The sequence below is a fragment of the Furipterus horrens genome, unplaced genomic scaffold, assembly GCF_987537825.1.
Source record: "Furipterus horrens unplaced genomic scaffold, mFurHor1.1.pri manual_scaffold_17, whole genome shotgun sequence".
NCBI lineage: Eukaryota > Metazoa > Chordata > Mammalia > Chiroptera > Furipteridae > Furipterus > Furipterus horrens.
Genome location: NW_028327187.1, coordinates 32,082,335 through 32,106,379, shown reverse-complemented (window position 1 = coordinate 32,106,379; position 24,045 = coordinate 32,082,335). Strand labels below are relative to the sequence as shown.

General features: G+C 35.8%; 1 pseudogene; it reads right to left on the bottom strand.

The window, feature by feature from the left end:
* Positions 1-364: 364 nt before the first annotated feature.
* On the bottom strand, positions 365-1,025 carry LOC149990781 (sorting nexin-10 pseudogene; annotated as a pseudogene).
* Positions 1,026-24,045: the final 23,020 nt, after the last annotated feature.

The following is a 24,045-nucleotide window of genomic DNA, read 5'->3' as shown; positions in this document are numbered from 1 at the left end:
GCTTCCGAGTCAGCTGGAGTGGGCACGACCAAAGCAGCAGCATGCCTGCTTTCTCACTAGCCCTGGCTACATTGCTGAATCACCCCTATAAACTGCATAGCTGCTTGCGGCTTCCCACATGGCTGCTACGATATCCTCCTACATAACGGCACCTTCCATCATGCTTCTGCCTCTCCAGGCTGCCTGCCCTTCTTTTTAAATTCATCTTGAAAGTCAAGAACACCTTTTGCCTTGGCGCAGTACACAGCTATTATCTAGCTGCCAGCTTGCCATAGATATGCAAAGTAACTTAAGAGTTGTATTATTTTCTTTTCCCATCCCCCAAACCATGGGCAGTAGGGAAGATCTGTACCCCATTTCATTATCAGTAAGCTTTCTTCTCTATTACTGGACATAATTTACTGTTCCTAAGATGGTCACATAAGAATTTTTTTTCAGGATTCTTGTGGAGCTGTGCTCTGCTCGTTTTATACCCACGTGAACTGCTGTCAGCACTGCTATGTCCAAACCCCGAAAATGAACTTTCAGAATCATAATCTATATCATTTTCTTTTTCCCTTCACCTTCTTCAGGGAAGCATCTGTTCATCAAGGCAAACTTTTGAATTGCTTCCTCTACGGAGTATTTAGTCTGCCCATAAATGCACTCTTCGCTGTCTTTTGAATTCAGATGCCTTTGCAAGAAAAGGTGAAGGCTGCTGTCTGAAAGCACAGCGCATTGTGTAAAACTTTTCCGAGGAAATATTCCAAACCCTGACGCTGTTGATCCATGTACTGGCGATTGTTTGTGTTGAAAAATAGGTTTTTAGATGGAAGTTCTGGCAACTGCACCAGCTGGCTCTGCCTCAGCCACATAAATTCTCTGTATCTTCTTTGTACACAAGATGTTTTCATTGTAAACCACATGTTATTGGTATAAATACATATCTCATAGTCGATATAAGCATGCCAGGAGTTCTCCTTCTGAATCCTAGGATCGCAAATCCAGACACTTATGAATTCCTCTTTCTGTTGTTCTGGAAACATCTTCAGCACAGGACAAGATCAATGTGCAGCAGCCCCTGGTTGTCAGGCAGGGGAGGGCCCGTGGGCAGCGAAGTTTGCTGACTCAAAGGTCTCTGTTGGATTTTAAAGATCAAAAATAATCCTCTCTGGCTCCACGCTCTGTTCTCTAAACCCACTAGGGTAAGAGTCCTAACTCCTCAGTTCTGAGAAGCAGTCCCTTATGTCCTGAGCCCAAATCAACTCATAACACTTGCTATGTGCCTAGGTCATTGTTTTGTTTTTTGGTTTTGGGGAGGTGGCAAAATTATACTCAGAGACTGATTCTGTCTTTGCCAACAATTTATTTAGTACAGCTTCGCTGTGGAAATTAGAATAATTTCACAAGCCAATAACATACAGGATCTCTTAATAAGCCAAATAAATAACACATTCCAAACAAATGACAGCTTAATCACACTATTGATCAAAGGAAAGAGAGATGGAAAGAATAAAGTCCAAATTTAACAGAAGTGTACCTTTTTATACAAAGATGTACTTGGGAGAGATGGTGACTCAGCGAGAGCTGATTTCTAGCTGCCAATGCAAAGTAAATGTCCCCTTTGCTTAGAGCACATTGCTAGGCAAAGGAAGATGCTGGTGTTGGCAGGCAGGCTGATCTCTTTCATGGGGCTACTGCATTGTTTCTCACCACTGATGACAAAGAGTCACCTCACAAAGATAGGAGCTAATGCCCCAAGTCTCTAGTTGCCTTGCCCAAACCACATTCTCGTGAACTCTAGTATCCACATTCTAAATGTCCTCAATAGCTGGGCCTTTGAGATGCTTATCGATGACAACAAAATGAATAATGACACCCTGACACTGCTTACTTTATACTTAATATCAGAGCAACTTTTTTGTCTATCTCATAAACAAGTGGATTAAAACAACTTCACTTAAGTCATAAACAAGTGGATTTGAAATCATATCAAACCAATAGGCAACAATCATGTATTGTATAGCCATGTGTAATTATCCTACACTGAGCTGTGTGTCCTGCTTCAACACAAACATGCTCTTTCACTCTACATCATTCAAAACTTTTAAATTTGTCACTCGTACAAGCCATTCTAATAAAGGTTCCTCAGAGAGTTGATGATACTGATCTACAAAATGAGACAATTTCTTCACCTGATACTCCTTGGCTTCAGCAGTTTTTTTGGTCCCCCATCTCTCCCACCCTGTAGACTACTTTCTTAGTGACAAAAAACTTTTTTTTTTTTAAGGCAGACTGCAGTGCCTCACTTGTATGTGTGTCGAGTCTTGGGAGCTTGACTACCATATGTTATTCTACAAATGGACCTTGAGAGCTTGTTTGGAGGTTCTAGCAGGGGAGCGCAACTACTCGTATACCTTTGACTGAAGACCTGTCCTCTCTTCTAGTTGGGAAGGTCATCCTCTTCAATTGAGCCCGCAGCTTCGGGAGGGGTGCACATGGATCTGTGAGGGAGGAAGGGGACACTTGCCTAGCCAGCAGGATCAACCCTGGTAATTAATGGGGTGGTAGATGTTGCAGCCAGATAGCCCTCACATCTGGCAACCAGAACTTTTGAGGTACTATCTGTTGTAGTGACAAAATATTTCCCTTTGTTGGTGACTTTCAGGTTAGAGTCTGAAGCTCAGGCTGATTGAAAACTGAGCTTGGTTGAGTATCAATGTCCAACTCAGCATTCTCTTTAATTTTCACTTTAGCTCTTACAGGTAACAATAACCAAGGGATTCTATATTTTACTTTTTTTCTTATGAGTTTGCACTCTTATGCAATCAGTGAGCCAACTCCCTGGGTCTGATGGTTAATTTTATGTGTCAATTGGACTGGCTTAAGAGATGTCCAAGATAGCTGGTAAAATGTTTCTGGATGAGTCTTTAAGGGTGTTTCTGAAAGAGACTGACATTTGATTCAGTAGATTGAATGGAATTAAGAAGGTAAGGCAAGTCCCTGGCTGCTGTGGCTCAGTGGATTGAGCATCGGCCTGCAAGCCAAGTGTTGTTGGTTCGATTTCCAGTCAGGGCACATGACTAGGTTGCATGTCAGGTCCCGAGTTGGGGGCATGAGTGAGAGGCAACCACACAGTGATGTTTCTCTCCCTCTCTTTCTCCTTTCCCCTCTCTCTACAAATAAATATAATAAATAAATAAATTATTATTTTTTTTTAAAGAAGGTAAGGAAAGGGTGAACTCTGTCTCTCTCGCTTTTCCCTTCTTGGACTGGGCCATCGATCTTTTCTTTTCCTTTGACATCAATGCTCCTGGTTCTCAGGCCTTCAGGCTTGAACTGGGAGTTACACTGTTGGTTGCCCTAGTTCTCAGGTTTTCAGGCTCAAGCTAAATTATACCATGGCTTTCCTGATTTTCCACTTTGCAGTATGCAGATTGTGAGACTTCCTGATCTCCATAACATGTGAGCCAGTTCCTATAATAAATCTCCATATATGTATATATATATGGATATATATATCTTATATATTCCATTGGTTCTGCTTCTTTGAAGAACCCAGACCAATACATCAGAAGTTGGATTCATCTCTAAAATCACTGCTAACTTTTACTTTTAGTAAATGATTGCAGCAGAGCTGCTGTTCCATATCATGTGTGGCCATGTTTTGCCACCCAGGAATCAAATGTTCATCATCCCCCACCTTTTAAATGTTCCTCTTCTCAAATCACATATTCCCAGGGATTAGGGACATTCTAGGAAATCCCACCTTTAAAATTTTTATTTATTGTTTTTCTATTACAGTTGTCCCACTTTTTCCCCCATTGCTCACCACCTCCCACAGCCAATCCCCACCCTGTTGTCCATATCCATCGGTCATTTATACTAGTTCCTTAACTATACCCTTCCCCTACTTTCCCCCCTTTTCTCCCTCCCCCCTCCCTCCTGGTCACTGTCAGTCTGTTCCTTGTTTACATGTCTCTGGTTCTATTTTGTTTGTTTGTGTTGTTCATTAGTTTCCTGTACTAGGTGATATCATATGGTATTTATCTCTTGCTGCATTGCTTATTTCTCTAAGCATAATTCTCTCCAGTTCCATCCATGTTGTTACAAATGGCAGGAGTTCCTTCTTTCTTTCTGCTGTATAGTACTCCATTGTGTAAATGTGCCACAGTTTTTTGATCCACTCATCTACAGATGGGCACTGAGGCTGTTTTGAGTACTTGGTTATTGTAAATGGAGCTGCTATGAAATATAGGGGGAAAATTCCACTTATTCTGACACCAAATTTTTGTTTATTTTTTGACATGAAATATGTTGTTGTTTTAACAGCAATTCTGAATTCTTCAACACCAAGTGAGTGTCCTAGAACTTAATTTAATTATGACAGTAACTATGCAAAGCTAGTTCACACTCCACTGGTTAAGGGCTCAAGTCCCACAAGACCACCTTTACTTCAGATGACAATCACAAGTCCCAGGGGCCACCTGCACTTCTTTCTTTTAAAAATATGTTTTATTTATTATGCTGTTATACTTGTCCCAATTTCTTTTCCCTCTGCTACCCTCCACCCAGTGATCCTTCTCCCTCCAGTTGTTCACCCTGCTTAGTCCATGCCCATTGATTGTGCATATAGTTCTTTTCAACATTTTCCTGTCTACTCCACTCCCTCCTACTATGCTTCTTAATTCCTGCATTATCTCCCTCCCTTAACCCCCTCCCTACTGCCCACTGACCTCCCCCATACCTATAATTCTTTTTCTACTCTCATTGCCTACTTAGTTTGCCTTTGTTTCAATTCCCTAGCTTCTGTTGTTGGTTGTTGTGATACAGTTTCATTTTAATGTTCATAGTTTTGATCTTCCTTCATCTAAACAAGTCCCTTTAACATCTCATATAAAAGTGGTTTGGATCTAATGAACTCCTTCAGTTTAACTTTGTCCTGGAAGCACTTTCTCTGCCTTTCTATCCTGAATGACAACTTCACTGATAGCGTAATTGTGGCTGTAGTTTTTTGTTTTTCATTACTTTGAATATTTCTTGCCAGTCCCTTCGTGCCTTCAGAGTTTCCTTTGAGAAATCAGCTGACAGTCTAACTGGGACACCTTTGTACATAATTCTCTTCTTCTCTTTCTCTGCTCTTAAGATTCTCTCTTTATCTTTAATTTTTGACATTTTTATTATAATGTGTCTTGGTGTGGTTCTCCTTGGGTCCAGGTTTTGTTTTGTTTTGTTTTGTTTTGTTTTTTGGAACTCTCTGTGTTTCCTGGACCTGTAAATCTATTTTCTTCCTCAAGTTAGGGAAATTCTGCTTCATTATTTTTTCACATAATTTTTCAACTTCTAGTTCTTCTTCAGCTCTGGCAACCCTATAATTCGGATATTTGCTCTCTTATAGTTGTGCCAGAGGTTTCTGAACTTCTCATTTTCTTCACTTCTTGTTTCCTCTTTCTGCACTGGTTGACTGTTTTTTTTTCCTTCCCTATGTTCTGATTTGTTGATTTGATCCCTGGTTTTCTTTCCTTCACTACTTGTTTCGTATGTGTTTTCATTCATTTCAGCAGGACTAGCCTTTATTCTTTCTCAGTCTTGATGAATTTCTGCTGTTATTTCTGTAAGATGTCATAACTATAGCTCTGAACTGAGCCTCAGAAAGATTATCTATCTGTTCATCTGTTAATTCATGTATTTGCTGAATGGTCAGCTGTGTGATTGATATCTCTATCATTATCCCTGCCATCCTGACAGGTTTGTTTACCTTTCCTTCTTGGGCGGGGCTGTCACACCTCCTACACAATAGGGGGCAGAGCCCCGTGCACTCGTCACTACCGGGCGACCCTTCTTACCACACTGTGGTGCTTTGTGTGGGGGCAAGTGTCCAAGATGAATTCCTGCCGTTCACTCTCCGCTGAGAAACCAGGAGCCTCCTCCTCCATCGCACCCCCTCCGGGCCTCACAGTCTGAGGCAATGGAGGTCTGCCTTCCCTGGTGTTGGAATCATGAGCTGATGAGTCTGGACTGTAGCTGAGGTTGTTCCCCTAGCGCTTCTCGCCTCCCCTTAAATATGGGTGTCTGTGCTTATTGCAGTCCTGCCGCTCATTGCTGCAGCTACCACCAGCAGCACAGCTTGCTCTCTCCACCACAGCTTCACCCCTCCTGCCCGTCTGGATGAGAACCACTTGTTTATAACTTCATATGTTGGACTTCTATGTAGCTTTATTTTCTGGAACTTCTGGTTATTTCTGGTTTTGCAGTAGTTGTAGTCCTTCTTAGTTGTGGAGGGAGACTGAGCGTGTCACTCTAGGCCTCCATCTTGGCCGGAAGTCCCCACTTCTGACCAAACAATTATAAATTGGGAACTTCCCATAACCTCACCTCAGGCATGATACTTTGTTAGAATGATGCACAGAACAAAGGAAAACGCTGTACTAATGATTATAGTTTTATTATAAAGGCTACAACTCAGAAAGAGCCAAATGGAAGAGATGCATAGAGTACGGTATGGAGGGGGAGAGGTAAGCAGGGATTTCTTGCCCTCTCCAGGCATGCCACCATTCCAGTACATAAATATGGTCTCCAGACTTGAACTGCTTGGCTCAAGGGTATCACAAGAGTTTTCATAAAGAAAATTAAGGTCCAAAAAAGCAGCTAGGATGGAAAGCTGATTTACTTTTTAAACAAAGGAACAATGAATTTGTGGAGATGACTACAAGGCAAAGGGGTTTGAGCTAAGGGCAATAAATTTTGGGGCAGTGGCTAGGAAATATATCTGGGAAACTAATAAAAGATAAGGGTTCTTTTAGTACATTTGTTTGTAAAGTTCATTTTGGCATTGACTCCCAGTCTTAGGTGATAAGAATGTTAATCTCTTTTTGGTACAGGGCAGGTGCCTTTCTTATGAGATATTTTATGGCCTGCTTTTAGGTAAAAAGGGGGAAGTCAAATAGCCCTTTCTGCATTTTTTTTTTTTAATGCCTTCAGCTCAAAATAATCACTATGTCAAAATAGCATATTTTGGGATGGTATGTTCTGAGCAAATTCAACAGTATAGGTAGCAACAGAGAGGATAAAATATATTCCTAAGGTATTTAGGAGTTAAAATTGGTTGAACTAGGTGAAATGTTAGATGTGTATATTGAAGGGAAGTGAAGAGTTAATGTTAGCTCTAGGTGCTTGAGAGGGGAATAAATACATAACATTAAATAAGATGTGAAATACATGAGCAAGAATGGGTTTTGATTATAAGATAAATATGTGTTTGATTTGGTATATGCTACATTTGAAGTATCTGGTGGATACTTCTAGTAAGTTCATATATATTTGAAATATAGATCAAGAATGGAGATATATATTTCAAAGTTATTTGTGCATAAATTGTATATAATGTCATTGCTGGTACACTTTTTTTTTGGAAAAAATATATAGGGCAAAAATATATGACCAAAGATAGGACTTCTGGGAAAAATTAATATTTAAAATTTGAAGGAAAAGAAATCAGCAAAGAAGACTGAGAGGAAGAGCATGAAAGTGACAACCTGGCCCTGGCCTGGTGGCTCAGTTGGTTAGAACATCATCCCATAGATCAAAAGGTTGTGGGTTTGATCCCCGGTCAGAGCACATATGTAGGTTGCAGGTTCAACTTCTGGTCAGGATGGGTGTGGGAACCAACCAAGTGATGTTTCTCTCTCACCTTGATGTCTCTCTCTCTCTCTCTCTCTCTCTCTCTCTCTCTCTCTCTCTCTCTCTCTCTCTTTCTCTCTTTCTCTCTCTCTCTCTGTCAAATGTCAAACCAATAAACATATCCACAGGTGAGGATTAAAAATAAAGAAGTTAATGACATGGAAAAATATATAGAGAAAGAATTTCTGGAATGAAGGGGTTTGTATTAACTACTGAAAATAAAGTAGGAGAATTACTTAAGGAGGTCTGGATTTAACAATCAAGGAGTCATTGGTTTAAAACCAAAATGGGAACTAATGCTGACTTTAACAGTTCCAGTAAAGTAGTTGGGACAAAAAAAAAAAAAAAAAGGCCCCAAAATTATTGTGGTGGATTGGAAAGTGACAGAAAGTGGGGAGTCAGCCAGAACTGAATAGTCTTTTGAAAAGTTTGTTGATTAGAAAAAAGAGGAAAATAGGGTAATAGCTATAGAGAATTACTAATTTAGGGATGGTGTTTTTAAAATGGACAGCCCTGTGTATTTCTATATGCCAAAGAGAGAAGAAAGTCAGTATAAAGAAAAAAAATTTAAAGTAAAAGTCAGAACAATTCAATAAAGGTTCTAGAGTAGGCTTGAGGGAATTGGAAAAGAACACATTAGGTACAGTTACCTGTAGAAAAGACAGCACCTCTTTAACTCAAGATGAAAGTAAAGCTATTTTAAGATGTTCTTACACTTTCTGTGCTTTATAATGTTATCACTGTCAACTTTCAATTATCTCTTGTAACATATAAAAGACAGAAGTAGGGTGAATCCAAATTTGAATATAAATAAGAGATGTTTTTTACATGGTCATCTGTAAGATTGAGAAGATGGCTATGGTGGGTTAGTGGTGAAGATTATCCATAGGGTAGAAAGAAAAGAGGACCTTTATAAATGAAAGCAGATTTTCAAAAAAGATAATAAGGAATTGATTGTTTCGAATTAAGAAACATAGAAAAACAAACTATATGTGGAAGTCAACTTTTTAAAAAATATCCTTCAGAAATATGAAAGTTCTCTAAGAGTACCTTAGTACTCTAACTCCTGATACATTGTATGCGCAGGTAAAAGTCACATAAAAATATCTTCAATTACTAAAGAAGGCTATTTGCATTTCATTCTTATCTGATTGTTTCCTTCAAAGCCCCAAAACAAAAGAAATTCCCTAATTTAATTTTTAGAAGTTTTTCAATGCTGCATTAAGGTCTTCATATTGAAAAACCAGTGATAGACCTGGACTGAATTAAAGGACTGATGGAATATGGTACACTCCTGTGTCAGCAAACTTGCCATTTGCTAAATAAGAGCTGATAAACAGAAAATCATTTTAAACAGTCATAGCAATTAATTCATTCTCACAGGACTTATCAATTCTAGGGAGTGAGTATGCTAGATATTAAAAATCAGTGTTAAAAGCTAGAAAGAGAATATTTACAAACTTCGCCCTTGATTGTATATTTTTCATGTAGTTTAACATTTTTTACTACATGCAGATATTTAAAATAATTTTGTTAATGTGTTTAATATCCTTAGTGTAAATCATTATCTCATTTTATACTGATAAAGTATTACTGATAAAGATTGCAATAAAAAGTATAACAAGTCTGAGTAAAAAGTTAATTTTAACTCAATGCTCCTTTAATTACAACATTCCCTGCTGTTGTCCAATATAATTTTTCTTACTTGGGTTTAAAAATACCCTTCCATATAAGTCAAATACTTTAATGTATAGTGTTCTTTGAAATCAAAGTATACATAAAAATAATATCTATTACAGAATCAGCATTTTTGTGGCATAAAAGGCAGTATGAAAATGTTTGAGTTTAAAAACAAGCCAGTTCTGATATGCACAGCACATAAATAGATTCATTTAAGGAGTTTTTCTTTTAAAAAAAAAGATAATGTACTTTTTGTATTTGAAATCATGTCATAATATAAATATTGCTTAGCTGGAAAACTTTTATTCCCTTACCCTTTCTTTAAATGGAACATAGTTACATGAAGAGTCAGCAAAAGCAACTCAAGCAGCAAATCCTTTCTGAGAAAGAAGTTAGAAGCAGGACATTCAGAATAGATTGTTTATAATTTGGTAGAAAACATAAAAGCCAAAAGATAATACATAGCTCTGCTGAGAATAACCTGCTTTATAGGTTTAATCTCAAGGATTTAACATGGCACTGGTATTGTTATGTATGGGCATTTTTTTTTCAATTAAAAATTCTGGACTCCACGAACATCTCAACATTACATCATTCTATTTGTGTGATATAAAACACATGGGACTCCATTCTGTGGGAAATGGAAGAATTTGTATCCAAATCTAGGCCTTTGCTAGTGTAACTTTGGCACCACATGCCACTTGGCTGTTCTCTGTGGGATATAATAATTATTAGGTTCTCTGCTTCATTCACATTATTTCTAAATCATCCTTCAGCTTGCACAAATCTCTTCTTTCTTGATTATGGATATGGTTAAACTCAGAAATACTAACTCATGAAATAGATTAGAATTTAAATGCTGTGAAAATACACTGCTTTGAAATATTAAACAAGTTCAGCCTTTAGCTCTCTCTTTGCTCTTTTGGATCTGAGGTGCATGTTTGCATCTTTACCTTACAGAAGCTAGACACAATTTGCTTTTGTTGGTACAGAGCTTAGGTATAATCTGGGTGCTTATGAATTAATCAACTGCCACCAGGACAACTGGTAAAAGACAATTGAAGAGAAAGTACTATCATCGGTCAGGGCACCTAGAAGAATTGACCAATGAATGCATAAATGGGTGGAACAACAAATTGATGCTTCTCTCTCTCTCTCTCTTCCTTCCTCTCCTCTCTCTTTCTAAAATAAATAAATAAACATTTAAAATTTTATTTAAATATAAAAGTATGATGTTTGACTGTGGATCAGGATCCCTGTGGCAAACAGACTATATGAAGAATTTAAGTTTTAAAAGATCCAGAAAGAGAGAAAACATGATTTCAAGGAATAAAACATCATGGAGAAAAAACTCTCTTGTTTTCAAACATGCTTTCGACAAAATGAAAATCCATTCTCCTCTGAAAATGCCATAAAATCTTGCCTGGTAGTAATGGCACTATTTAACCAACCTCATCATCTAAAAATTACTTGTTCATCAAATTCTCAACCTACAGTTTCTAACCCTGATTCTTGGAACATAAAAGATGTCCAGTATATATCTGTTGAAATAATCTTTTTATAAAGTTTTTTGTAAGAGCAACATTAGACATAGTCTAATTATGTCCCTTAGATGTGGTTGTGGCCTGGATTGTATTCCCTAAAAATTTTTATGCTGAAGTCCTAATCCCAGTACATACCTAACAATGGGACCATATATAGAGATGGGATCTTTAGAGAGATAATTAAGATAAGATGAATTCATTAGGGTGGGCCATGATCTAATATGATTGGAGTCCTTATAAGAAGAGAAAATCTACCCCTGGCTGGGGTGGCTCAGTGAATTCAATGCTGGTCTGTGAACCAAAAAGTTTCCCAGTTCAATCCCCAGTCAGGACACGTGCCTGGGTTGTGGACCAGGTCCCCAGTATGGGGACTGTGAGAGGCAGCCAATCAATGTTTCCCTTCCACATCAACATTTCTCTCCCTCTCTTTTTTCCTCCCTTCCCCTCTCTCTAAAAATAAGTAAATAAAAAATCTTAAAAAAAAAAAACAACAGGAAAAACGAAAGAGGAAATTTAGAAACAGACATGTGCAGAGGAAAGACTTATGTGAAGATACAGGAAGAAGATGGTTATCTAGAAGTCAAAAAGAGAAGCCTGAATCAAATACTTCCCTCGTGGCACTCAGAACATACCAACCACCTGACACTTTGATCTTGGAATTGTAGCCTCTGAAATTGTGAGAAAATAAATTTCTCTTGTTTAAGCTACATAGCCTGTGGTGTTTTGTTATGGAAGCCCTAGCAAACTAATAGAGATAGTTTTTTTTTTTTGTCAGTCGTGAATAAATTACCAGAGATTTCCTATTAGAAAAGTTTCAAAATTACTTTGTTTATAGGCATATTTAGGAAATATTAACATCACTGAACCCAGAACTTACACCATTCTTTAGAATATTTCCCAGGACCTTTAGTGCTACACCCATCCTGACTTCCATCTCTGTCCCAGCCCACACATGTCCTACTCCAGATCAGCCTGAAACTATTGATAAGAGTTAAGACAAAAATTCATAAATAAGGCAAACTAAGACAAAACAGAAACAGACCCATAGATATAGAAAACAAGCTGGTGGTTATCAAAAGGAAGAGGCATGGGGAAATGGGAATAATAAAAAAAGTTAAAAAATTAAAAAGAAGAAAATAAACTTAAAAAGACAAATTGTTTTTTAAACTTGTAAGAGTGGTCATTAGACCAATGCATTTAGAGACAATGGATTAGATGTATATAGAGCAACATGCATAAATTCTAAAAACAGTGTAAAAAATAAATAGGATAATACAATATTATGTAACAAGAGGCAGTGTGACACCACTGTTAAGAGTATGGATTAAATAGCCAGTAGCCAGAAGTATGGGTTTTTATTCCAGCCCTTCTACTTTCTGTGTGTATTACCTTGGCCAAGTTAAACTCTGTGTTTTAGTTTTTTTCTCTGTTTATGGGGATAATAATAGTACCTACAGCATAATGATATTGTGATGTTTAAATGAGTTAATTCAAGTAAAGATGCTTAGCATAGTGTCTCTCTCAGGAAAAATGTTATGTCATTTTTAACCATTATTTATTTAAAATTAATACAATTTCTATACACTAAAAATACATGCACTGAAAATAACACGTTTTCAAAGCAAGCATTCAAACAAAATATACATATTAAACACATTATAGTGCTTATTTATAAATAATGAGGGAAGGAAGTGGAAAATTAAGATAAAAGGAATGAATTAGTGAATCAATGAATTAAATGTACAAACAGGAAAGGGGTTTCACACAGGTTGGTGTTTGATAAGGTCCTGTGAATTAAGGAATGATTGAATTAATACTCTTTACCTGGCTGCAAAACTAAAAGGAAGGAAGGATTAAAGAAAGAAAGGTTTCTTAGTTCCAACATACATAAATTGAGGCCCTTAGGTTTAAAAATATATAATTTGAAGAAATCATTTAGAGTCCTGAAGCTGGTATGTCAGTGGAACATCCAACATATATTGTCCCCCCCAAAAAGTTGAGAAATCCATACATGTTCAAATGAATCATTTTTCTCAATAATCAAAAAAACTGTTGGAGATATTATGTGTAGGTCCTCTAATATCAATCTAGGGAGGAAAAAAAGTCAGGTATAATTAATTTAAAAGAGGTAGAGATAGCCCAGACTGGTGTGGCTCAGTGGGTTGGACATCATCCTGCAAACCAAAACGTTGCCAGTTTGATTTCCAGTTGGGACACATGCCTGGGTTGCAGGCCTAGTCCCCAGTTGGGGGTATGAGAAAGACAACTGATTGATGGTAGAGATAACTACTGTTATATTGAATGTTGATGCAAAAGTTGTTTTAGAAATTTCAAAAAATTTAAAACCAAGCCATTTTCTTCCTCTCTTCCATCTAAAAAATAATGCCTTGTGTAAGGGGGAAAAGCTTTCCCTCTTCCTTCCTAGATTCTTTGTCTGATCTAATAATTAGATTGACATAAAACAGATTAACAGGAGAAAAGCAAATTTAATTATGTATATATGGCAAACCAAAAGATATGAGGATTCCAGACAGTCAGGCGATTGAGGCTAATGTGCCATCTTGAGACAAAGAGAAGGGGTTAGGGTTCTAGGGCTTCAAAGAGGGAGGAAGACAATTCACAAGAAGATGGAAAGAGAAGATATTTAGTAAACAAATGTTTGCAATGCTATTCTGATAAGTCCAACTTGAAAAGTTATTCCTGGAAATAGCTTTCTTCTTGATAGAGGCCCCCTATCTAAGTTCTTTCAGACAATTAAGGCAGAGGGAAAAACTCAAAGACAAACAAAAAAAACTCTTTATGAGTCTGTTAGGCCTTAATGGCTTGAAGGTCAAAATAATCCCATACCAAAGTAGCACATTTGAGGCATATAGTCTGCCCCACTCATTTGCAATTACTGACATATAGATGCATTTAGTACTTTCTTCTACTATTATAGCTCAGCTGTTTTTGATGGATGCTTTTAATATAAAGACATCGCTAAAAATAGACACTGTTTGTTTAAAAAACTTGTGTTTTAAGATGTTTCAGGGCAATTTACTGTTATTTTTGCTAGCTTAAACACGAGTTATTTTAAAAGGCATAATTGTTAAGTACAGAAGAAGATGAAAGTAAACAAAGGGATGATTTATTAGACTTCCATTATAACCAAACTAGCTCTGATTTATAAGTTCCTTTCCACTGTATTTTTCTAATACAATCTTCTGACTTAGTTCAAACCCCTTTACAAAGGTTAGTTCATTTATCTTTATAATGTCACCTTAAAGAAGGTAATTGGTTATTGTCACTATCTTGATGAAAGGGTGAACAACAGAAGAAAAGCAATGGTTCATAGATAAAAATATCAAGCTGTATCAATTTCCATAAGATCATCTGTACTATGTTACCTCAGATACATATCCTGTGTTATTGTACAGCTTCTTCGTGAATATACATATTTTCTCCTCAGCTAGTACATAAGCTCCTTCAATTTATGAAGGCATATTCTATGTTTTCTTTTTGTTTGAGCTGTTCACAGAAGTTGATGTTTTGAACTGAGCATATGGAATGTAGCTAATAAATGCCTATTTAATGTTTATTGGTAAAGGGTGGCTGCCTCTTACATTACTGTCATGCAAGTAGCATAGGCTGAGAACTTCACTGTCACAAATCACCCTTCCTTTCCATCACAGATAAAAACAATAGACTCCAGTGAGGGTCTTTTTCTGAAACCTGCAATGTGTAACATGGCTTGAATATGTAGGCTGTTAATTGGAGAATGACTTTAAAAGAGCAAATGAAAACGTCATGATACCATAGAATATGAGAATGTAGATTGACAACATTTTATACTTTAATCCTATAAGAAGTATAGTTTCAGGTATGTAAGACAAATAAGTTCAGATGATCTAACATACAGCAATGTAACCATGCTTAATAAAATCCACTTGTTATAATCTAGCTCCATTTATGATAAACACTCTCAACTGCATGGGAAGAGAGGGAACATACATAAATATAATAAAGGCCATATGGGACAAACCCAATGCCAGCATCATACTCAACAAGCAAAAACTACATGAGTTTCCCTTAAGATCAGGAACAAGACAGAAATGTCTGCTTTCACCTCTCTTATTCAACATTGTACTGGAAGTCCTAGCCACAGCAATCAGACAAGAAGAAGAAATCAAAGTTATCCAAATTGGAAAAGAAGAAGTAAAACTGTCTTTATTTGCAGATGACATAATACTGTACATAGAAAACTGCAAAGATTCCACCAAGAAACTACTAGAACTGATGAATAAATTCAGCAAAGTTGCAGGATACAAAATTAATATACAGAAATCAGTTGCACTTTATATGCCAATAGTGAACTTTCAGAAAGGGACATTAAGAGAACAGTCCCATTCACAATTGCTTTAAAAAGAATAAAATACCCAGGAATAAATATAACCAAGAATGTAAGAGACCTGTCCTCAGAAAATTATAAGACACTAAAGAAAGAAATTGAAGAAGATACAAATAAGTGGAAGCACATACCATGCTCATGGATAAGAATAATTAACATAATAAAAACTGACCATGTTATTCAAAACAAACTATAGATTCAACACAATTTCTATCAAGAGTCCAATGTCTTATTTCACAGAACTATAACAAGTATTTCAAACATTTATATGGAACCACAAAAAGCTTTGCATAGTAACAATGATCCTGAGAAATAACGAAGTTGGAGGAATCATGCTACCTAATATTAAACTATAAGACCATACTAATCAATAAAGCATAGTGCAGGCATAAAAACAGACACAAAGATCAATGAAACAGAATAGGGAGCCTAGAAATACACCCACACCTTTATAGTCAATTAATATTCAACAGAGAAAACAAGCACATACATTGGCTAAAGAAGGTTTATTCAATAAATGGTGTTGGAAAAATTGGACAGATAACATGTAGAAAAATGCAACTAAACCACCTTCTTACACCACACACAAGAATAAATTCAAAATGAATTAAAGGCTTAAATATTAGACCTGAAACCATAAAAATTCTAGAAGAAAACATAGACAGTAAAATCTTGGATATTGCTCCTAGAAGTATTTTATCAGGTGTTTCTCCCCAGGCAAGGGAAACAAAATTAAAAATAAACAAATGGGACTACAGCAAACTAAAAAGTTTTGCACAGCAAAGGAAATCCTCAACAAAATAAAAAGACAACCCACAGAACGGGAGAACATTTTTGCCGATACATCTGATAAGGGGTTAATATCCAAATTTTACAAAAAACTTACAAAACTCAACACCAAGAAAACCAAACAACCCAATTTACAAATGGGCAAAGGACCTGAATAGACACTTCTACAAAGAAGACATACAAATGGCCAATATCTGTTTGTCACTAATCATCAGAGGAATGCAAATTAAAATCACAATGAGATACCAGCTCACACCTGTCAGAATGGCTATCATCAATAAATCAACAAACAGCAAGTGCTGGCGCGGATGTGGAGAAAAAGGTACCCAAGTACTCTACTGGTGGAAATGCAGACTGGTCCAACCACTGTGGAAAGAAGTATGGAGGTACCTCAAAAATTAAAAATGGATCTACCATTTGACCCAGTAATTCACCTTCTGGGAATATACTTGATGAAACCCAAAACACTAATTTGAAATAACATAAGCACCACTATGTTCATTGCAGCGTTATTTACAATTGCCAATATATGGAAGCAGCCCCAGTTTCCATCAGTAGATGAGTGGATAAAATAACTATGGGACATTCAAAATGGAATGTTACTTGGCTGTGAAAAAGAAGAAAATTTTATGTGAGCAGTGTTATTTCTTATGTGCTATACAAATAGTTGAAGATTAATTATCAGTATAACTAGATAATAATGCTGCCAGTCTCTTTCAGACAGATTAAAAAAAAAAGAGGAAGAAAATTATACCCTTTGCAATAGCATGGATAGAGATGGAGAATATTATGCTAAGTGAAATAAACCAGCCAGAGAAAAACAGATACCATATGATCTCACTTATATATGTAATATAATGAACAAACTGAACTAACAAGAAAAATAGACAGATTCATAGATAGCAGGATGACAACTATTGGGAGGGTGTTAAAGAGTGGAGGGATTGAGCAAAAAGGAAAAAAGCACTCATGAGCATGGACAACAGTGTGGTGATTGCAGGTGGGAGAGGAATATATGGGGGCTAAATGGTAACGGAAAATACAATAAAATTTTAAGACAAACAAAAGGACTATATTTTACACTTGAAATTTGTTAAGAAGATAGATCTTAAGTGTTTTCACTGCACACATATGTACACACGAGTGTAGCTATGTGAGGTGATAGATGTTAATTAACTTGATTATGATTATTTAAAAATGTATATCAAGTTACATATTATAAATATATACAATTTTTATTTGTCAATTATACCTCAATAAATTTGACAAACAAAAAGAGAATTCTTTTTTTAATGAGGAAGGGAGGGATACAGAAAGGTAGAGAAACATTGTTGTATACAAGAAACATTTATTGGTTGCTCTTGCATGCCCCCAATCAGGGACCTGGCCAGTAATCCAGACATGAGTCCAGACTGGGAATCAAACCCATGACGCTTCAGTTCATAAACTGGCACTCAATCCACTGAGCCACACCAGCCAGAACAGAAAAAGAGAATTCTTTTAGTTTGAAGACATTATGATTTTCTTGTTATCCATCTTCATTCTCAACTCCTAAAGATTCTGAAGTGGACAGAATATTTCAATCTTACCTCTCATTCAATATTTCACTCTCTCTATGACTGTAAGATATTGATGTGATGGAAGATATTATACAATAATCATGAAAGATGTAAAAATTCTCAGAGAATTTAAAGTTAAATTGTGCTACCTATCTTAGCTAGGATGATCATATGCCATTAAATATTTTTAATCAAGTTTATTGTAGTAAGATTGGTCAATAAAATTATATATGTTTGTTTAGAAAACCAAGAAATGTGAGTTCTGATGTCACTTCTTCCATGTTAGTTAAAAGATAAAACTTACTGTGTTTAAAATTTTTAGATCAATCTTTCAAGAGAAATGTTAAATTCTGATACATGTATAAAGGTTTGCTACTTTGTTTCCACTAAAATGTCATAAGCCTACACACAAAGTATTTGCCAGCTGAAAATTTTAACCTTTTTTGAGAAATATGCCTGGATGTTATAATTATATATTAGCCCTTAATAGTCCTCTATTACTATCTTATTAAACATATTTACATGGCATAAAGCCCTCCATAGTGAGTGCTCCATAAACTTCCCTATTTTTATCTCTCTCTGTTATCTTCTCGTTATGGCTTTACCCGAAGGCCATATGCTGCTGTTTTTCCCTCATTCCTATGCCCTCCTATAATTTGCTCCTTAGGCCTTGAATGCCATCTTCCTATTGCCTAAGATATTCTCACTCATTCTTCAAGAATAATTTCAATAACTCTTCATCAAAATTGTCTTTAATAACTGTGTTATCCTGAGCCTGAGAAGAATCCATCATTCTTTCTCACCACAGCTCTCAAAGAGAAGTGATCATTTCATGTTTTGTGCCACCACCATGCCTTTTATATACCTTTACTATAGCACTTACAAAGCCACAGTGCAATTAGGTGTCAACAGGTGGGTTCTTCTGTAAGAACATGAATCTGTCTCTGGAAGGCAGGAAGGCAGAGACTGTATGGAAAACATAGCTACAAGCACGTTGACTGAGAATTCATGCATTCTCACTCAACAACAGGATGCTTCTCAGATTTAAACAATGATTGCTTCATTTTTTTAAATTTTTGTTCAAACAGGTGACATAGTCTATAATTTTTCTTATCTTGTCTCACCAAAAATGAGATAAACTTGTTTGTAAATAGATAAACTCTGAAAGATTCCTTTGACAATCAGACTATACATTTTGATAAAATTGTCACCACTTCAGAGCTAAATAATAATATTGAGGGACTTTTCTTAGTAACAATCAATTGAGTACCTCAATTTCTAAGATATACCACAGTTAAATTTCAAACAAATATAGTAGACATAAAGAAACCTGCATTTCTGTTTTAAAGATGCAGAAATCTTGTAGCTTTTATGTATCTGGTAATATTCATAAACATCCTAAAGTATAATAACTAATATGTTTTTTGTTGTCAAAAACAAGTTCCTTTTGCAGATTTATCACTAAATTTATAGCAACCTGATACCACAGCAATCATATAAAACTGTACGAGATACTTTTAAAGATATTTTACTCTTAAATTTAACATACAGTATTCTTTACTAGAAAAGCAGTTTAACCTTTGTTATATCAGTTAGCAAGAAAATTTCAAAGAGCACTGCCAAAATACAAAGAAGTAATGAATCATCATGTAATAGGCATGAAGCATACAGGAATTGAATAAAAATAAACTTCCACAGGGACTGTTTATTTATATGGCAATATAACAATTGTGCATCTCCATGGAACACAGTTTTCATTTGTCATCAAAAGTTAGATTAAAAAAATAATTTTATATATCAGGGGGACACTTTGCATAGTACATGATTGTCTAACCACTGTAATTGAAAACAAGACAAAATAAAATTAAGCTTATATTTTTATTTAGCAATTCGGTTATTACATATGTTTTTTCCCACAAAAATTAATGTGATAAAAAATAAGATATTACCTGTAGTTATTATTTTACAATTTCATTTTTGCATCCTCTATCGGTATTCATGATAAATGTCTCTTCTATATTTTAAGTAGGTCACATAGAAAAGTGTTATAGACAGATTGGATTAACCTCTAGTAATGAAAAAATGGATTTTAAATGGTAAATCTATTTTCAACTATGAATTATGCATTCTAAATATAGTTAAAGTTAAAAAATTACTTCATCTGACTTTTTCATTTTAACTGGATTATGTGGAATAAAATGGTAAATATACCTATATGAGTTTAAACTATAGGGTTTGTAGAGTTGGGTGTTCTTTCAATAGTCAATAAATAAATAATAATGACCACACTAAAGCTATGAATAATGATTAATAATTCTGGCAAAGTTAGAACAATGGCTATTGGCTAAAATCATGATAACATCAGGAAATACGCTTTACAAAAATATATATTTCTTAGCAACTTCATTACCCAATATTATAATATTAAGTAGATGATGAATCCTCTTTACTGAAAAAATTAAATTCTAATGATTGTTTTTAATACAAATGCACTGCATTTATTTTTTTAAATGACAGTTTATTGAAGAATTCTTGCTCACCCTGAATTCAAATGTACCCTCATTTCTTAGATTTATTAGGTACTACTGTGATGACAAGTGAACATTATAAATTCCCACTTATCCTTCAAATTCAAAAAGAAAAAAATGTGTTTATATTCATTTTAGTGTATAACAAATTGTTTTCCTTGTCACTACAATTTATTGCTGTTTAAATGATGCTTTACCTTTATTTAGTTTAACCTTTTCTTAAGTCTTAGGTAAAACTGGCATGTCCTGATATTGATATTGGTAATTATTGAGCAATCCTATTCTTCTTGTTTAGCTAAAATTAGATGAAAATGATGATCGAGATCTAATGGCAGATACTTACTCTTAGCAAGCCTTTTTTAGAAAGTTTTTTTTTTTGTCCTCCTTTGTTACTCTTTGTTCTCTCAGTCTGGGGAGAAAAATTTTCCCCTCTTCCCTTCTAGGTTCTTTGGCTGGCCTGGTAATTAATTTGACATAAGATAAATTAACAAAGGAAAATCAAATTTAATTCTGTATGTACAGATGTCCCACAAAGACATGAACTGTCCTGCAGTCAGTAACTGAAGCTTATATAGCTTAGAAGAAAGGGAAGAGGAATCCATGGTCTCAAAGGAAAAAAGATATATCACAAGAATAAGGGAAGTGCAGATGTTTGGTAAACAAATGTTTGTCAGGCCATGCAGATAAGTCTTTCTAATATAAAAAGTTTTTGTTGCTAATAGTTCTCTACTGGAACAGGCCCTCTATTTAAGTTCTTTAAGGCAGTTAAGGGGGAGGTAAAAAGCTCTTCCTGAGTCTATTGGGCCTTGATTGTCTTCAGCTCGAAATAATCTACATGCCAAAGTGCCACATTCTGGGACCGCCTGTGCTGAACCTCATTATTAGCACTGAATGAATTTCTGATGCTACAGTTATTTAAAGAATAAGGCTAATTATACTTTACACCTGTCCAAGGGCAAGTTTCTCTTGAAAGAGGACAACAATTCTCTGTTTTTATGTAAGTGCAAGTAATCTTATAAGCCTTAAAATATTATCTTAAAGTACTCTGCAGATATATTAGTTTGTGGGCATTTTTAAAGCATTAGTATTGACTATATTATAAATGATAGCATACAGGTGCAGGAAATCAAGTAGCTCCACCAGGAATCATGTCCTAAAGTTCCTGGCCTTTATTTATCTATGAGATCATGAGTTACTGTATGAAGTATGTGTGCAGATTAACACACACACACACATTAAGATAAGCCATCAATCCAACTCTTACTTAGAGATATACGTGTACATGGGACAAACAAATATCTGACTAGAAATCCTACTAAATAAATGATAGGGCATATGGCAAATAAAGATCTAAGCAGGCAAGGGGTCAGAAACAGAATTGGGGTTGCCTCATAAAAGTAGTTTAAAGCAAAAACATATAAGCAGTCCAACAGATCAGGAGACAAAGAATAGAAATTTATAGGGGGTTACTTTAGGAAAGAAGGTTTTAATGTCTGATTTTATGATAGAAGTATTTTTACTTCCATGTCCTATTTTTATGTTTCCTTCCCTTCTGTGTATACGTGGCTCTTAGCAAGCAAATGTTCAGAATCTTTTAGGAAAATAATTTTCTGAATTCAGCAGGATTTAGCCTTAAATGTAAATTGATGTAAATGTACAGAGAACATCTATTTGACTATGAGTAAATTAATTAATGGTGTGTGAAGGTTTCATCAACATAATAAAGAATTGTTTAAACTTAATTACCCTTTATTTTATTATAGCCTGTACCATCAGTTGGTGTGGTAATATATATATGCATTGCACTAGTTTATATTTAAAAAGCAGGCTTACCTTTCCAGCCTGAGCCCTCCTTAACAACATTCTAATTCATTTAATAAATGTAAGTGCAAGGTATAAATACTTAAGAAAAAATCGTTTTGATACAAATGTAAACAGAAGCCTAACAAAAAAATCATATATAGCTAGTGCTTCCTTAATAATGTCTCATGTTTTTGCCACAGAAATGCAATTCTGAGCTATACATATAATCATGGATGTCACAAATATTTCTATGGTATATGTCTTAGTCTCGGTTTGTGTGGGCTGCTATAACAAAAATACCATAAACTGGGTGTATTTTAAACAATAAGCACTTATTTTTCACAGTTCTGGAAGCTGAAAAGTCCAAGATCATGGTGCCAGCAGATTCAGTGCCTTGTGAGAGCCTGTCTCCTCATAGATGGCGGTATTTATGCTATAACCTCACATGGCAGAAGGGGCAAGGGAGTTTTATTAGGCCTCATTTATTGTCAAAGTAAGGGCATTAATCCTGTTCATGAGGGCTTCATCCTCATGACCTAAGTAAGCATCTCTCAAAAGGCACCACCTCCTAAGACCATCATCACTTTGTGTATTGTTTCAACATATAAGTTTTGAGGGGATATACTTAATCCTCAATATTCTACCCCTGGCCTTCCAAATTCATGTCCTTGCACATCATCAACTCAAAAATCCAAATATAAATATCATCTAAATCAGATATGGTCAAGATTTAAGACGTGATTCCTTCTGAGGCAAATTGTTCTCCCTGATGTGAACCTGTGAAATCAAACCTGTGCTTACAAAATACATCGGTGGAACAGGCATTGGGTAGACAATGTGATTCCAAATGAGAAATTTAAAAAAAAAAAAAAAAAGAAAAGGAGTAACAAGTTCAAGATAAGTCCAAAACTTAATGGAGCAAATAATACAAAACACCAAGTGTTGATGCTCCATTTATGAACATACAGGAGCCTGTTTGGGCACCCAAGGCTCTGCTTCTGCAGCTTTCACCAGTTTTTTCCCCATGGTTTTGCTGGATTCAGTTCAAGAAATGGGTTATGGGTTGGAGTAGTATGTCTGGGGTTCTGATCTTGGGTCAGGAGAGAAGCCCTACCTCCATAGATAAATCAGCTGGACATTGTCCTAGATGGGGATTTCTGAGGTGGCTTCCCCCAACCCTGCCATTTGCCATTCCCTGCCTGGACCCTTAGATTCTCTGGGGCATCTTTTGAAATCAAAGTTATTCTCCAGTTTCCAATATGTTCCTCATTTTCCTCTGGGACTTTATCAGAATGGTCTTTATTGTGCATATTTTTGCCAACATCTTATTCACAATCACTTCTTACTCTCTAAGATTGAGGCTTTCTCTACAGCTCTGCTACTCTGCTTGAGCTCTCACCAGAACCACCCTAACAGTCCCTTCATGCAACGCGGGCTTTTTCTAGCACGTACTTCAAAACTCTCCCAGGCTCTAGCCATTACACAGTTCCAAAGCAGCTTCCACATTTTTAGGTATTTGTCACAGCAGTACTTGACTCCCAGCACCAATTTCCCATCTTAGTCTGTTTGGGATGCTATAACAAAAAATAAAATAAAATAAAATAAACCATACACTCTGTGGCTTAAAACAATAAACATTTATTTCTCACAGTTTTAGAAGCTGGAAATCTAAGATCAAGGAACTGGCAAATTCAATATCTAGAGGGGAATACTTCATGGATCATAGATGGTGGTACCTGTGGCTATATCCTTGCATGGCAGAAGGGGCTATGGGATCTCTCTAGAGCTCCTTTTATAAAGGCACTAACCCACTAACCACATTCATGAAAGCTATGCTCTCATGACATAGTTACCTCCTAAGACCATCACCTTCCGGGGTAGAATTACAATATATGAATTTTGTGGGGGACACAAACATTCCGACCATAGCAGTATTCCTATCTCAAAAAACCAAATATATTATATTTGCATAAATGGATCAGCAGGAAGAATGTAGGCAGTTTACTCAGAAGGAAGAAAAAAAAAACACACAGTAAACTGTTCCAGATTTTCAGATTTCACACGATCAAAGGATCATCCAAATTCTTTATTAAAAT